Genomic DNA, 13,903 nt, shown 5'->3' with positions numbered 1-13,903 from the left:
GGTTCAGGTTTCTGCCTGTTCTATAGAGTCTGGTTCTGGTTCAGGTTTCTGCCTTTTCTACATGAGTCTGGTTCTGGTTCAGGTTTCTGCCTGTTCTATAGAGTCCGGTTCTGGTTCAGGTTTCTGCCTGTTCTATAGAGTCTGGTTCTGGTTCAGGTTTCTGCCTGTTCTATAGAGTCCGGTTCTGGTTCAGGTTTCTGCCTGTTCTATACGAGTCTGGTTCTGGTTCAGGTTTCTGCCTGTTCTATAGAGTCCGGTTCTGGTTCAGGTTTCTGCCTGTTCTATAGAGTCCGGTTCTGGTTCAGGTTTCTGCCTGTTCTATACGAGTCTGGTTCTGGTTCAGGTTTCTGCCTGTTCTATAGAGTCCGGTTCTGGTTCAGGTTTCTGCCTGTTCTATACGAGTCTGGTTCTGGTTCAGGTTTCTGCCTGTTCTATACGAGTCTGGTTCTGGTTCAGGTTTCTGCCTGTTCTATAGAGTCCGGTCTGGTTCAGGTTTCTGCCTGTTCTATAGAGTCCGGTTCTGTTTCAGGTTTCTGCCTGTTCTATAGAGTCCGGTTCTGGTTCAGGTTTCTGCCTGTTCTATAGAGTCCGGTTCTGGTTCAGGTTTCTGCCTGTTCTATAGAGTCCGGTTCTGGTTCAGGTTTCTGCCTGTTCTATACGAGTCTGGTTCTGGTTCAGGTTTCTGCCTGTTCTATACGAGTCTGGTTCTGGTTCAGGTTTCTGCCTGTTCTATAGAGTCCGGTCTGGTTCAGGTTTCTGCCTGTTCTATAGAGTCCGGTTCTGTTTCAGGTTTCTGCCTGTTCTATAGAGTCCGGTTCTGGTTCAGGTTTCTGCCTGTTCTATAGAGTCCGGTTCTGGTTCAGGTTTCTGCCTGTTCTATACGAGTCTGGTTCTGGTTCAGGTTTCTGCCTGTTCTATAGAGTCTGGTTCTGGTTCAGGTTTCTGCCTGGGTCTGGATTTGCTGGATGTTCCTGCGTGGTCAGCATCAGTCTGGCTCTGCCTGTTTATCATAGGTAGGTCTAGTTCTCCTGTTCTTGGTGAAACAGGGTCACAGATTCTATGAGGTGGGTTTAGAGCAGGTTTTTACCTCCAAACTAAAAGATGTGTTTCCCGAAATGAATCTGATCGGTTGAATTTTTTCAGACACCGTTGTCCTGGTTTTTCACGAGGCCAGAGCTGCTGATACCAGGATTGGACAGGTTAAATCTGAGGATAAATAAAAGGGATATTTCAAACATGTTTGATATTAAAATTCTGAAATTCTCCATGAATAACAAGCATCAAATATGAAGTCTGCACACAAGATTTTCGTCATTTTTCCTCTTTTTCTGTCTTTAACCTGCAGCTTGTATCAGTCTCCCTCATACGCTCGCTCTTTTACCGCCTTTATCGAGCAGGGCAGCGAGCGGGGGCGTTCAGGATTCTTTGTGGGTCTGGATGATAAGAAGGGGGAGACAAAAGCAGCGTTCAAAGCCATGAAGAAGAGTTCAGAGGTCACAGAAGGGAAATTAAAGCTCTTTCTACAGCTGTATGTCATTATTCAGGTGTAGTGTATTTTTTTACCTATTATTTAGGTTTATTCTTATTTTTGTCCTATTTCTAATATTTTCTCTTCCTCATATGAGCAACTTTACCCATAAATTTCACCTGTAGGCTTTTATCAGACATTTCCTGTTTCTAATCCAGAATTAACCACCAAAATACAATAATTTAACCAATCAGAGCGAGTTCAGGATCACATTAGGATTAGAGAGCTACTGGTTTAATACACATAGTAAAGCAGGGTTAGTCCACTGTAGTCACAACTTTCTCCTCATCCATCCATCCATCCATCCATCCATCCATCCATCCATCCATCTATCCATCGATTCATCCATCTATCCATCGATTCATCCATCCATCCATCCGTCTATGCATCCATCCATCCATCCATCCATCCATCCATCCATCCGTCTATCCATCCATCCATCCATCCATCCATCCATCCATCCATCCATCTATCCATCGATTCATCCATCTATCCATCGATTCATCCATCCATCCATCTGTCTATGCATCCATCCATCCATCCATCCATCTATCCATCGATTCATCCATCCATCCATCCGTCTATGCATCCATCCATCCATCCATCCATCTATCCATCGATTCATCCATCTATCCATCGATTCATCCATCCATCCATCCGTCTATGCATCCATCCATCCATCCATCCATCCATCCATCCATCCATCCATCCATCCGTCTATCCATCCATCCATCCATCCATCCATCCATCTATCCATCGATTCATCCATCTATCCATCTATCCATCCATCCATCCATCTATCCGTCCATCCATCCATCCATCCATCCATCCGTCTATGCATCCATCCATCCGTCTATCCATCCATCCATCCATCCATCCATCCATCCATCCATCCGTCTATCCATCCATCCATCCATCCATCCATCCATCCATCTATCCATCCATCCATCTATCCATCCATCCATCCATCCATCCGTCTATCCATCCATCCATCCATCCATCCGTCTATCCATCCATCCATCCATCCATCCGTCTATCCATCCATCCATCCATCCATCCATCCATCCATCTATCCATCCATCCATCTATCCATCCATCCATCCATCCATCCGTCTATCCATCCATCCATCCATCCATCCATCCATCCATCTATCCATCCATCCATCTATCCATCCATCCATCCATCCATCCATCTATCCATCCATCCATCTATCCGTCCATCCATCCATCCATCCATCCATCCGTCTATGCATCCATCCATCCGTCTATCCATCCATCCATCCATCCATCCATCCATCCATCCATCCGTCTATCCATCCATCCATCCATCCATCCATCTATCCATCCATCCATCCATCCGTCTATCCATCCATCCATCCATCCATCCGTCTATCCATCCATCCATCCATCCATCCGTCTATCCATCCATCCATCCATCCATCCATCCATCCATCTATCCATCCATCCATCTATCCATCCATCCATCCATCCATCCGTCTATCCATCCATCCATCCATCCATCCATCCATCCTACTAAATATAACCATTTCAGTCAGTTCTTATAAAACTTAGAATAAAGAAATATTTTTTTCATTTCTATTTTTGTCATTTTCCAAAAAGAAATGACTGAATGTAAAATGACGATTTTTTGAAACAAAAGCTGAGTAAAGAGTGGAACGCTGGTGATGTAACATTCTTTTTCCTGTGTCTATGACCTACTGCACGTGTTGTGAAAAAAGAATGTTACACTACTAGTGTTCTGTACTTTCTGTACTCTGCTGAAAAGGTAAGATAAATAAGAATTGTTTTTCATTTATTCACATTTTTATTGAAAATTGAAAAAAGAGAAAACTAAAGAAAAGAATGGAAATCAAAATAAAGAAATGTGCTGTTCCCTAGTCACTGATTTATGAGAACAAAACATAAAAAATAGAAACTTTAATCGTTGATGCCTCAAATTAAACTGAGAATTAAAAACATATTTTTTGTTCTCCAAAGAGATATGGATTTTATTTTGAAATTTGTTCTGAGTTTATTGCTTGAGCATTCTGATCAATACAGAACAGCTACAGAGTGGAACCCTGGTGATGTAACATCTTTTATACCGTGGGCCATCTTTGCTCTTTCAGGCAGTTTGTGTTAAAATGAGAATTTAAAAAAATGGAAAATGAAAAGTTGTTTGGGTTTTAATTTTCTGTTTTTTTCCTCATTTCTGTTTCTCTTTTTTCAGTGTTGAAAATAAATAAATAAATAAATAAATAAATAAATAAATAAATAAAGGTTTAATTCACATCTTTTATGTTTGTGTTTGGATCAAAAAAGAAGGGTCACAGAAACGGTAACTACTCTTGTTTTTGGATTTCTTTAAAATCTGTTGGTCGTAAACTCCACTGACTGTCGGGGCCGGTTCTTGCTACATGTGGACTACACAAACACACAGGACCCCACAGGCCAACAGGGGCCCGACACTGAATGCTCAACCTCATCTGAGGAGAATTAATGCCCTGTTTACACAACAACGTTTTCAGGTGAAAACACAAGACTTCTGTAGCGTTTTGGCTGTTGGTTTACACGAGAACTGCGTTTTGGCACCTGAAAACGGAGGAATTTGGAAACGGGCTCCAGAGTGGACGTTTTTCAAAACGCCCCCGTCTCTGTGTAAACAGGGAAAACGACACTTTCTGAAAACGCACATGTGCTGTCAAGCATAAGTGTGGCAGCACTGTGAAGCGAGCCATGGCCGCTCGAGTCCGTTGTAGTTTATTATGATTCAGCTTTTCAAGTCACAGACATCTGGATTTAGAAAAGGGGACGCATTATTCTGGTTTAGAGGGCCATCAGTGCCAGTTTCTTTAGATAAAGTCAAGCTATTAATTTTGAAAATGATTACTTTTACCTTTTTTATCGATCATCATGATAATCACCGTCATCATCATCATCGTAGTGAGGCAGAGAAATTTCACAGCTCATATAAACACACAAATGCTTTGCTACATCAGTCTTGTTGTAACGTAGATATCTGCTGAGAATAATTCATTCCCCACAGACATATTCAGCTCCTACAGACTTTAACTTCTGGTGGATTTTCTCAGAAAGCGCGGCGCTGCACATGAGTGCAGCCGGAGCCTTTCTTCAGTATGATATTTCTATTTTCCTTTATATCTGCTTCTCAGAAAAGATTTAGACTTTATCTTTTGTCTTTAACTTGTAATAACTACCTTCAGCCCGTAGACTCCCGTCTCCTCCTCCTCCTACATATGAGGAGACGGGATTAAAGCTTCTGTGTTAAGGTTAAGAAAGAGTTCATCACTTCAAGAAGCAGACAAAATTGAAAAAGGGGAAATAGAAATATTCTGAAAAGGCTATCATTCTTTTGCTGCACTAAAAGCAGGAAGCGCTGCACTTTCAGAGAAAATCCTCGAGAAATCAAAGATTCAGGAGAAAATTTATCCCTGGAAAATCAAACAGTCTTAACAGGATTTCGTTATAATAAGACTGGACTTGCATTTTTGTGTTTATATGTGCTGTAAATTTTCGCTGCCGTGCTACGATGGTGATGAGGAGGATTCAGTGATGAATTACTCTCATGCACACGTGTGTGATAAAAATATTACATATTCTCAAAAACACATGAAACACACTGTCCCTGTTGCACAGACAGTTTTATCGTGCAGTAAATCCCCTCACTACAGCGTTTTTCTGTTTCCTGCGTTCTCGTGTAGACGGAGATTGTTTTCAAAACGTTGCCGTGTAAATGTGGAACTTTTTGGAAACGAAAACGGAAAACGAAGTAAAACGTCATGTAAACAAGGCCTTAGAGAGCTTTGTCTCTAAATGTATATGCTTAAAAACAAAAGCAGGATTTCAGAATAAGAAAGGCCTCAATGATAAGCTGTTGACAGTTTTTGAAGCAAAATTAAGTCAAAATTGACAGAAAGGATGGGAATGACTGGGTCAGTGTATTTTCTGGCAGGTCAAAATGAAAAAAACAAAAAACAAACAAACAAAAAAAAAACAGGCCATTTTCTCTTTTTTTCCCTTTTGGTCACAAAAATAGTCTATTTGTCCTCAGCTAGCCTCGGATGAAGGCTAGTCAGTGAGTGACATCAGCTGTGTTCTTGCTTTAAACATAAACCATTTTGAAATTCACTGAGTTTTATTTATTGACTTAGGCCAGCCACACACTACAGGAATTTAAGCCCGATTTGGGCCTCCCCGACAGTTGTGGGGGAATCCATCAATCCCGTGAGGAGCCTCGTCGCAAACGACTGTTCGTCTGAGCAGTCTGCATGTGTGTGGTGTCATCACGATTATTTTACTGCTCCAAATCACGCCGTAGCCTCCAAAAATCCCGTATCGTAAATATCAAACATGTTTGATATTTACTGTTCTAGGTCATAGTGCCGCTGACGGAGCACCCACAACAACCAATGACAGCGAGCAGACTGGGTAGCATCACAGCCAGATCATACGTACGTTCACAGCTCACAACCATGAACACAACTTTGACTTAATCCCAGATAGGATTTCACTCTGAGTCTTTTCCATGTTTTATGATTGTTGCTTCACCTGTAACACACGCCAGGACAGCCTGCTGTGAGAAAGACATTATCGACAGGTTTCCATGTTTCTTTTTTTTCTGAAGTCACATGATCACGCAAGGTCGTAGGCAGGTCGGCAGGTGTGTGGTCTCCAGTGATCTGACAGTCTGGCTGACTGGTCTAGTCCGTGGCCGGCCTTAGAGAGGATTTTTGTCTTCCTTGTTGTTTTGCTTGAGTGGCTCAACTTACGATCTTTAATTTTAATGTAAGAGGTCATCCTGCATGCTTCATTAGCATGTTCATGGATCATCTACTGGATCAGGAATCTTTCCATCGTAGTTTTGTAAATTAGGGGCCCCCAAACAGCATCTTGCACAGGGCCCCCACAAAGCTAGAAACGGCCCTGCTGACCGTTTAGTCCCTCAGTCCTCCAGTGTCCTAGCGTTCCTCGTCTATTCCTGTAAGATTCTCAACTCTTTAGTGTTTCTGACCTCGTCTTTTGTCTTTTTTTTTATGGTTTTCAGAAAGAAAAACAAACCAAAGGTTCCATTTTCATTTTTCTTTTGGTGTTCAGATAAAAACAAAGAATAAAAACAGAACACTGATATTGTAACATTCTTTTTTGACATCGCCTACACCAGGTGGGGAAAAATAATGTTTCACCACCAGCATTCCAAAAATTATGGGATGAGAATGATTTTCATCCTGTCATTTCTTTTAGGAAAAAAAAAAGAAACAGAAAACCAAAACCAGTTTTCTTTGTTTTTTGACTCTGAATCTGAACAGTCTGACAGAACCCATGGTTGTTTTTCTGTGGTTTGTTTTTAAACAGTAGCTGGGAAACCGCTGTTTTTCGTTTCTAATTTCTCATTTCAGATTAAAAATCCGTCAGCCGTCACAGACACCGGCCGTTTGGTCCCTCCAGTCTTTTCCGTCCCTGTCAGTTCGTCTCCTGTCCCAGCGTTCCCTCGTCTGTTCCTGTAAGATTCTGACCTCTTTAGTGTGTTTTGTGACCTTGTCTTTTGTCCCAGGTTTTTTAAATAGTTTTTTTGGTGCATTTTGAAATCTTGTGTACCGATCCAGCCTGATGAATGTCTCTGTTGGTCCAGAGTCTTCCGTTGGAGTCTTTCTGCTGGTGTCAGTGTGAATCACTGAGGTCTCAGCCCAGCTGGTGCACACGGTTCAACATTTAACATCAGTTTAAAATCAGACGTAACACTGCAGTGTAGACGCCGTCACATTAGCCGGGATCACTGGACGCCTGCGAGTCATTTTGTACATGCACTCCTGCATATTTTTCCTCCATGTAAACAGTGCTTTTAACAGAATCAGCGCATTACTCTGAGGCTGTCTCCTCGCTTTAAGTCGTTTCAGACCACACTAGTGTAACGGTGCGGCGCTAGTTCAGATAATCCATCATCATAAATCTCTACGGCTGTGTTTGAGTCACTAACTCTTCCACACCATCAGTATGGGCTTAAACATTTTCAATAGAGCTATTGGCATTCAGCGATTAAAAACGGATCATCTGACAGCCCTGCATGTAAAAATCTGAGCGCTGTGGAACATTTAGGACACTGGTGGCCTAGCGGTGAGCTCGCGTGCCACAAGTAGAGAGGCTGGAGTCCTAAAGGGCGTATGGCACGGGTTCAGATCAGTGCTATCTGTGCCATATCCTCACCCTCTCCCTTTTTTGCAGTTCTGTCTCTGCAAAAAGGCTTAAAAAAGTAAATATGGGCACAAAAGGTGCCACACTTAAAATCCCACATATGCATCATGAAAAGAACTAAAACAGGCTCAAAAAGCAGAGAGCAGCCTCCTAGTTTCTAAAGTTAATATGAGCGGCTAGGGTCACCTCTACAGCTTTCTAAGAGTGACAGAGATTAAATATAGGATCCAATCAGACTCCAGACACAGCTCAGACAGAGAAAACCAAGAAACAGATCGATGACTTTAATCCTCACTGACAGATGTCAATTATTTCTGGAGATTTTAAACATTTCTGCAAAGACTGCAGCCTCAACTTTTATGCACTTACAGCAACATTAGTGTCTACATGCTAATAGATAATGGAAGAAAAAAGGCATGAAGCAAAGAGAAGATCTGCATAATCCTGAAGTGAAATAATCCAGCGATAAAACAAAGAAAAATAAAAGAAATGCACCTAAATAAACATTAAAATGCCTTTTTTTCGGCCTCTTCTCTCTCCTGCATCACTTTTCTAACTTCTGCTGCAGCTCCTTATTCCATATGTTTTCATTTTTAACTCAAAGTGTGAGAATTGAAGCAGAAAATGTTCTCACCTGGAAGGCAGAGGAGCAGCAGGGGGAAGGGGATCGATCCGCTGCAGAGGAGCTTCATCCCGCTCCGATAACTGATCGATCCGATTCACAACAAATCGATTACAATACTGTGATGACTGACAGAGCAGCGACTGACCGCCGAGAGGAGAGGAGGGAGCACACTGAGAGAGAGAGAGAGAGAGAGAGAGAGAGAGAGAGAGAGAGAGAGCAGCTGGTGTTTGCTGTAGTGCGGTGGTCGCTGGTGTATGAGGGGTCATTAGTGCCACAGCCTGCAGACCAGCATCCATGCTTCTCTATGTTTAAAGGAGTGATGCCTTTGTCTTAGTAATCCCATGTCTGATCATTTCTGAGAAGTTTTTAATCCCATCTTACTGACCATAACTCCGTTTATCATGGGATAACTGAGACTTCTGATCATTTAGGAATTACCCCGTTAGTGTTTGATGTGCACGATAAATGAGCTCTGCAGTATTCTTAGATTTGATCACATTTCTGCAAATTTGGCTGCAAATTCTTCATAAAGGCTCAATATGTCATGGAGACGCTGAATGTTATGTGAAAGAGCGCTGAAAGAGCAAACATGAGTGTCTGCAGGAAGCTGCTGTTCTGTTGCTGTATCTCCTTCATGTTCTGTGCTGTTTATGGCATGCACAATAACAAAGATGAGAGAAACGAGCAGCACTCAGCTCTCTCTGTCTCTGTTTACCTCTGGTTTTGAACTGTGAGCTTCATGAGGAGCATTTACAGCAGTGATACTCAACCTGTGGCTCCGGAGCCACATGTGGCTCTTTTATGTCGTCATTTTAAATATTATTTAACCTTAAGAAAGGGAAACTTTTTTGCCACTTTTTGCCCATTTAAGCTGCCTTTTTCCATAAAATACTACTAGTTTTCTCATTTCTTTGCCCATTTTTGCCACTTCTTTTAGCCACTTTTATCCCATTTTTTCCCTTTTCACCATTTTTTTTCTTTGCCACTTTTTGCCCATTTAAGCTGCCTTTAAATTTAAGCTGCCTTTTGCCATTAAATACCACTTCTTTCCTATTTCCTTATTTATTTATTTATTTATTTATTTAGCATCATTGAATGCTTTTTACCCATTTTAGTCACTTCTTCCTCATTTTTTTACTTATTTTTGACACTTTTAGACCATTTTTTGCTACCTGTGAGTCATTTTTTTTGTAACTTCTCACCCTTTTTTTAATACACTTTTTATCCTAATTTTTGCCCATTTTCACCAATTTTTGACGATTTTTGACCATTTTGCCATCTTTAACTTATTTTTATTGCTAATTCAAGCCCTTTTTGCCACTTTTCACCACTTATTTTACGGCTCTTACAAAGATATTTTTTAACAATTTGGCTCTTTGGTTGAACAGGGTTGAGTAACACTGATTTACAGTAACATCAATGTTGTGGTTTCATGGCTGAATTCCTCATAATGAGGGTGAAAAGCTGTTAAAAGTGGCTGTCCTGGTTCATGCTGTAAGCTACTTGCAGAGCATTCACATCGTGACCCAGTTACTATTAATGATGAGAAATTCATCCATGAAACCAAAATGTAAGTTTAACCCTCCAGAATCATTCAAGAGTGTGGAGATATTATAGATGCCACCTTTGCTATAAGAAATTTCATCCCTGCTGGAAATTCCACTGTCAGCTGTCAGTGATGTTATTACCAAGTGGAGGATCAGTGACTGCTGAGGATCATGGGTAAAAGTGTCCAAGTCTCTGCTGATTCCATCGCTGAAGAGTTCTGAACTTTCTCTGGCATTAATGTAAACACTAAAACTGCAGCAGGAGTTTCATGAATGGGTTTCCATGGCAACAGCTGCATGCTAGCCCCACATCACCTAGTCTAATGCCAAGAGATTGTGTTTTACTCCACTTAGATGGAGTGGAGTAAAACAAGCTGACACTGGACTGTAGAGCAGTGGTAACTGTGGAGTGACCAATCATATTCTCTGTTTACAGTCACATGGTGAGTCTAGGTGTGGAGGATGCTGGGAGAACGTTACCTGTCTGACTGTGAAGTTTGGTGGAGGAGGGATAATGGTCTGGGGCTGTTTTTCAGGGTCTGGACTAGACCCCTTATCTCCAGTGAAGGTCAGTCTTAATGCTTAGGCAGACCGAGACATTCTGGACCATGCTATGCTTCCAACTGTGTGGCAACAGTTCAGGGATTTTCTGTTCCAGCATGACTTTATGTGTATTTATACTCCACTTAACATCTGTCCACTCATATATGAGTGGAGTCTGTTCCCACTAACAACCCGTCCTGGTGTTGTTGATCTACCGTCTGATTGTTTACAGCTCTCAGTCGTGATGTTACTGGATGAGATGGCTGTCAGTCTGGAGGATCAAACTGGAGCTTTTTAAAAATACATCAGCAGACTTGTTCAGTGAGTTAATAATTAAAGAGCAGGATGTCTGATTCCTCTGTAACTGGAACCAAAAGCCGTTAGTACCATCAACACATCAGGTGACAACTTCTCCACTCCATCCCCCACCCGCCAACACAACCCCTCCACCCGCCAACACAACCCCCCCACCCGCCAACACAACCCCCCATCATGTCTTTATTACATCACCTCTTCATGACATCACAGCTTCATCTTCACCTCTTTTAACAAACGCTTTTTGCTAAAATTCTTTTATAGGTTCTCCTCTTGACTAGTTTTATGAGTATATGGTACTACTCTTCTGCTCCGTAGCACTTTGAGATTGCTGAGATGTAAAGTGCAACACAAATAAAGTACAAATAAGTTTTATTATTATTATTATTATTATTATTATTACATCATCAGAGCCATTCAAGGTAGATTTACCTTGAGATACCTGAAACCAGGAGATATGGCCATGGTGACAACACTTTTTATCACATAATCAACTGATAAGAGCTTCAAAACATCTCAGAAGCCATCAGGTGATGACTATAACTGTGATGAAGTCTACAGAGTGTGTGGTCTTTCCCTCTTAGACTGGCTACTGTTTTCAGCACCATTTTGTGCAGAGAGTATAAGACTAGCTGGTCTTTCCCCGACTGTTATTTTAACCTTGCAAAGCAGATGGATCGTCCAGACTCCATGTCTGTGTTCAGGAGGAAGATCCATCTTGCAGAGCTTCAAGCTCATGTGCTTTTTTACCCGTCAAAGAATGGCCTAATATGGAACTCAAGAGTACATTTTTGATTTTAGGCTCAGAATTGTCTTCAGTTTTTCCATTCATACCTGCCTTTATGCTCAAAACTCTTCTTAGATTTTGTGCTCTAAATATCTGCTTGAGCTCAGATCTTTAGTTGCTTACATCTCCTGAACTTCTGCCCGATCAGTTCTTCATTCATTCGTTCTTCAATTCATTCTCCAGCATTTACTTTGTTTTTGTCATTTTAAGACTTTTAAACGTTCTTATTATCAAGTGTTTATTTTCATTATTCTAACTTTATATACAGCGCTTTTTACTAAAAAATGTATTATTATTATTATTATTATTATTATTATTATTATTATCTTTAAGTCAACGTTTAAAAATTTTACCATTTCCTTGTATTTTTGGTTGAGATAAATTAGAACAAGTTTGGTGTTTAAATAAAGAAATGTTAAACAAACAAGAGTTTTCAACACATTTGTGGTTTGTAAACCAGAGCGTCTTAATTCACTGAGCAATAATGTCGATAAACTGCAACGAGCCCAAAAGACAAACACATCAGGTTGTTGTTAGCATCTTTGCTAATATTAGCAACATTAGCTATTATGGCTTGATCCTGTGTTGTTGTTAGCATCTTTGCTAACATTAGCAATGTTAGCTTTCATGGCTTGATCCCGTGTTGTTGTTAGCATCTTGCTAATATTAGCATTATTAGCTTTCATGTCTTGATCCCATGTTGTTGTTAGCATCTTTGCTAACATTAGCAATGTTAGCTTTCATGGCTTGATCCTGTATATTTGTTAGCATCTTTGCTAACATTAGCAATGTTAGCTTTCATGGCTTGATCCCATGTTGTTGTTAGCATCTTGCTAATATTAGCAAAATTAGCTTTCATGTCTTGATCCCATGTTGTTGTTAGCATCTTTGCTAACATTAGCAACATTAGCTATCATGGCTTGATCCTGTGTATTTGTTAACATCTTTGCTAACATTAGCAATGTTAGCTTTCATGGCTTGATCCTGTGTTGTTGTTAGCATCTTGCTAATATTAGCATTATTACCTTTCATGTCTTGATCCCATGTTGTTGTTAGCATCTTTGCTAACATTAGCAATGTTAGCTTTCATGGCTTGATCCTGTATATTTGTTAGCATCTTTGCTAACATTAGCAATGTTAGCTTTCATGGCTTGATCCCATGTTGTTGTTAGCATCTTGCTAATATTAGCAATATTAGCTTTCATGTCTTGATCCCATGTTGTTGTTAGCATCTTTGCTAACATTAGCAACATTAGCTATCATGGCTTGATCCTGTGTATTTGTTAGCATCTTTGCTAACATTAGCAATATTAGCTTTCATGGCTTGATCCAGTGTTGTTGTTAGCGTCTTTGCTAACATTAGCAACATTAGCTATCATAGCTTGATCCCATGTTGTTGTTAGCATCTTTGCTAACATTAGCAATATTAGCTTTCATGGCTTGATCCCATGTTGTTGTTAGCATCTTTGCTAACATTAGCAACATGAGCTATCATGGCTTGATCCAGTGTTGTTGTTAGCATCTTTGCTAACATTAGCAACATTAGCTATCATGGCTTGATCCCGTGTTGTTGTTAGCGTCTTTGCTAACATTAGCAACATTAGCTATCATGGTTTGATCCCGTGTATTTGTTAGCGTCTTTGCTAACATTAGCAACATTAGCTATCATGGCTTGATCCCGTGTATTTGTTAGCGTCTTTGCTAACATTAGCAACATTAGCTATCATGGCTTGATCCCGTGTATTTGTTAGCGTCTTTGCTAACATTAGCAACATTAGCTATCATGGCTTGATCCCGTGTATTTGTTAGCGTCTTTGCTAACATTAGCAACATTAGCTATCATGGCTTGATCCCGTGTATTTGTTAGCGTCTTTGCTAACATTAACAACATTAGCTATCATGGCTTGATCCCGTGTATTTGTTAGCATCTTTGCTAACATTAGCAAAGATGTGTTTTACCTGGAGGTGGAACTTCAGACTCGTGCTTCGGTGTAAAGACAGTTCATCTCTGCAGTATGTACATCTGTTGTTTCATCCTTTAGGCAGCTTTTTAAGTCTAGATGTCGAAGCAGACCTGGGCCCGTCTCCTCACTCATCACTGCTGGCTGTGTTTGACCCCCTTTAACCTCATCACCCCAGGGATGTAAACATCTATTATTTCTTTAACCCATTAAGCTTTCCAGATTAATCATGAGCGTTAATGTGTTTATATTAGTGGTGGGAGTATGGTTACTACAGTATCGATAAATCAGTGTTTCAAAAGTACTCTTTTGGTATTGATCCCTCTAGCTAAGTACTGATACCAAATGAGTACTATAAAACACGTCTCAGTACCACTTCTCCCAGTT

General features: G+C 40.6%; 1 long non-coding RNA gene across 1 annotated transcript; it reads right to left on the bottom strand.

The window, feature by feature from the left end:
• Nucleotides 1–1,087: 1,087 nt before the first annotated feature.
• On the bottom strand, nt 1,088–8,757 carry LOC121519277. Its single transcript, XR_005992695.1, has 3 exons — nt 8,373–8,757; nt 1,340–1,433; nt 1,088–1,206 (listed from the first exon to the last, which is right to left on the bottom strand). It is a non-coding gene; the product is annotated as an uncharacterized LOC121519277 (long non-coding RNA).
• Nucleotides 8,758–13,903: the final 5,146 nt, after the last annotated feature.

The sequence above is a fragment of the Cheilinus undulatus genome, linkage group 12, assembly GCF_018320785.1.
Source record: "Cheilinus undulatus linkage group 12, ASM1832078v1, whole genome shotgun sequence".
NCBI lineage: Eukaryota > Metazoa > Chordata > Actinopteri > Labriformes > Labridae > Cheilinus > Cheilinus undulatus.
Note: the sequence above shows the minus strand (reverse complement) of the source record. Positions and strands in the feature narration are given on the sequence as shown.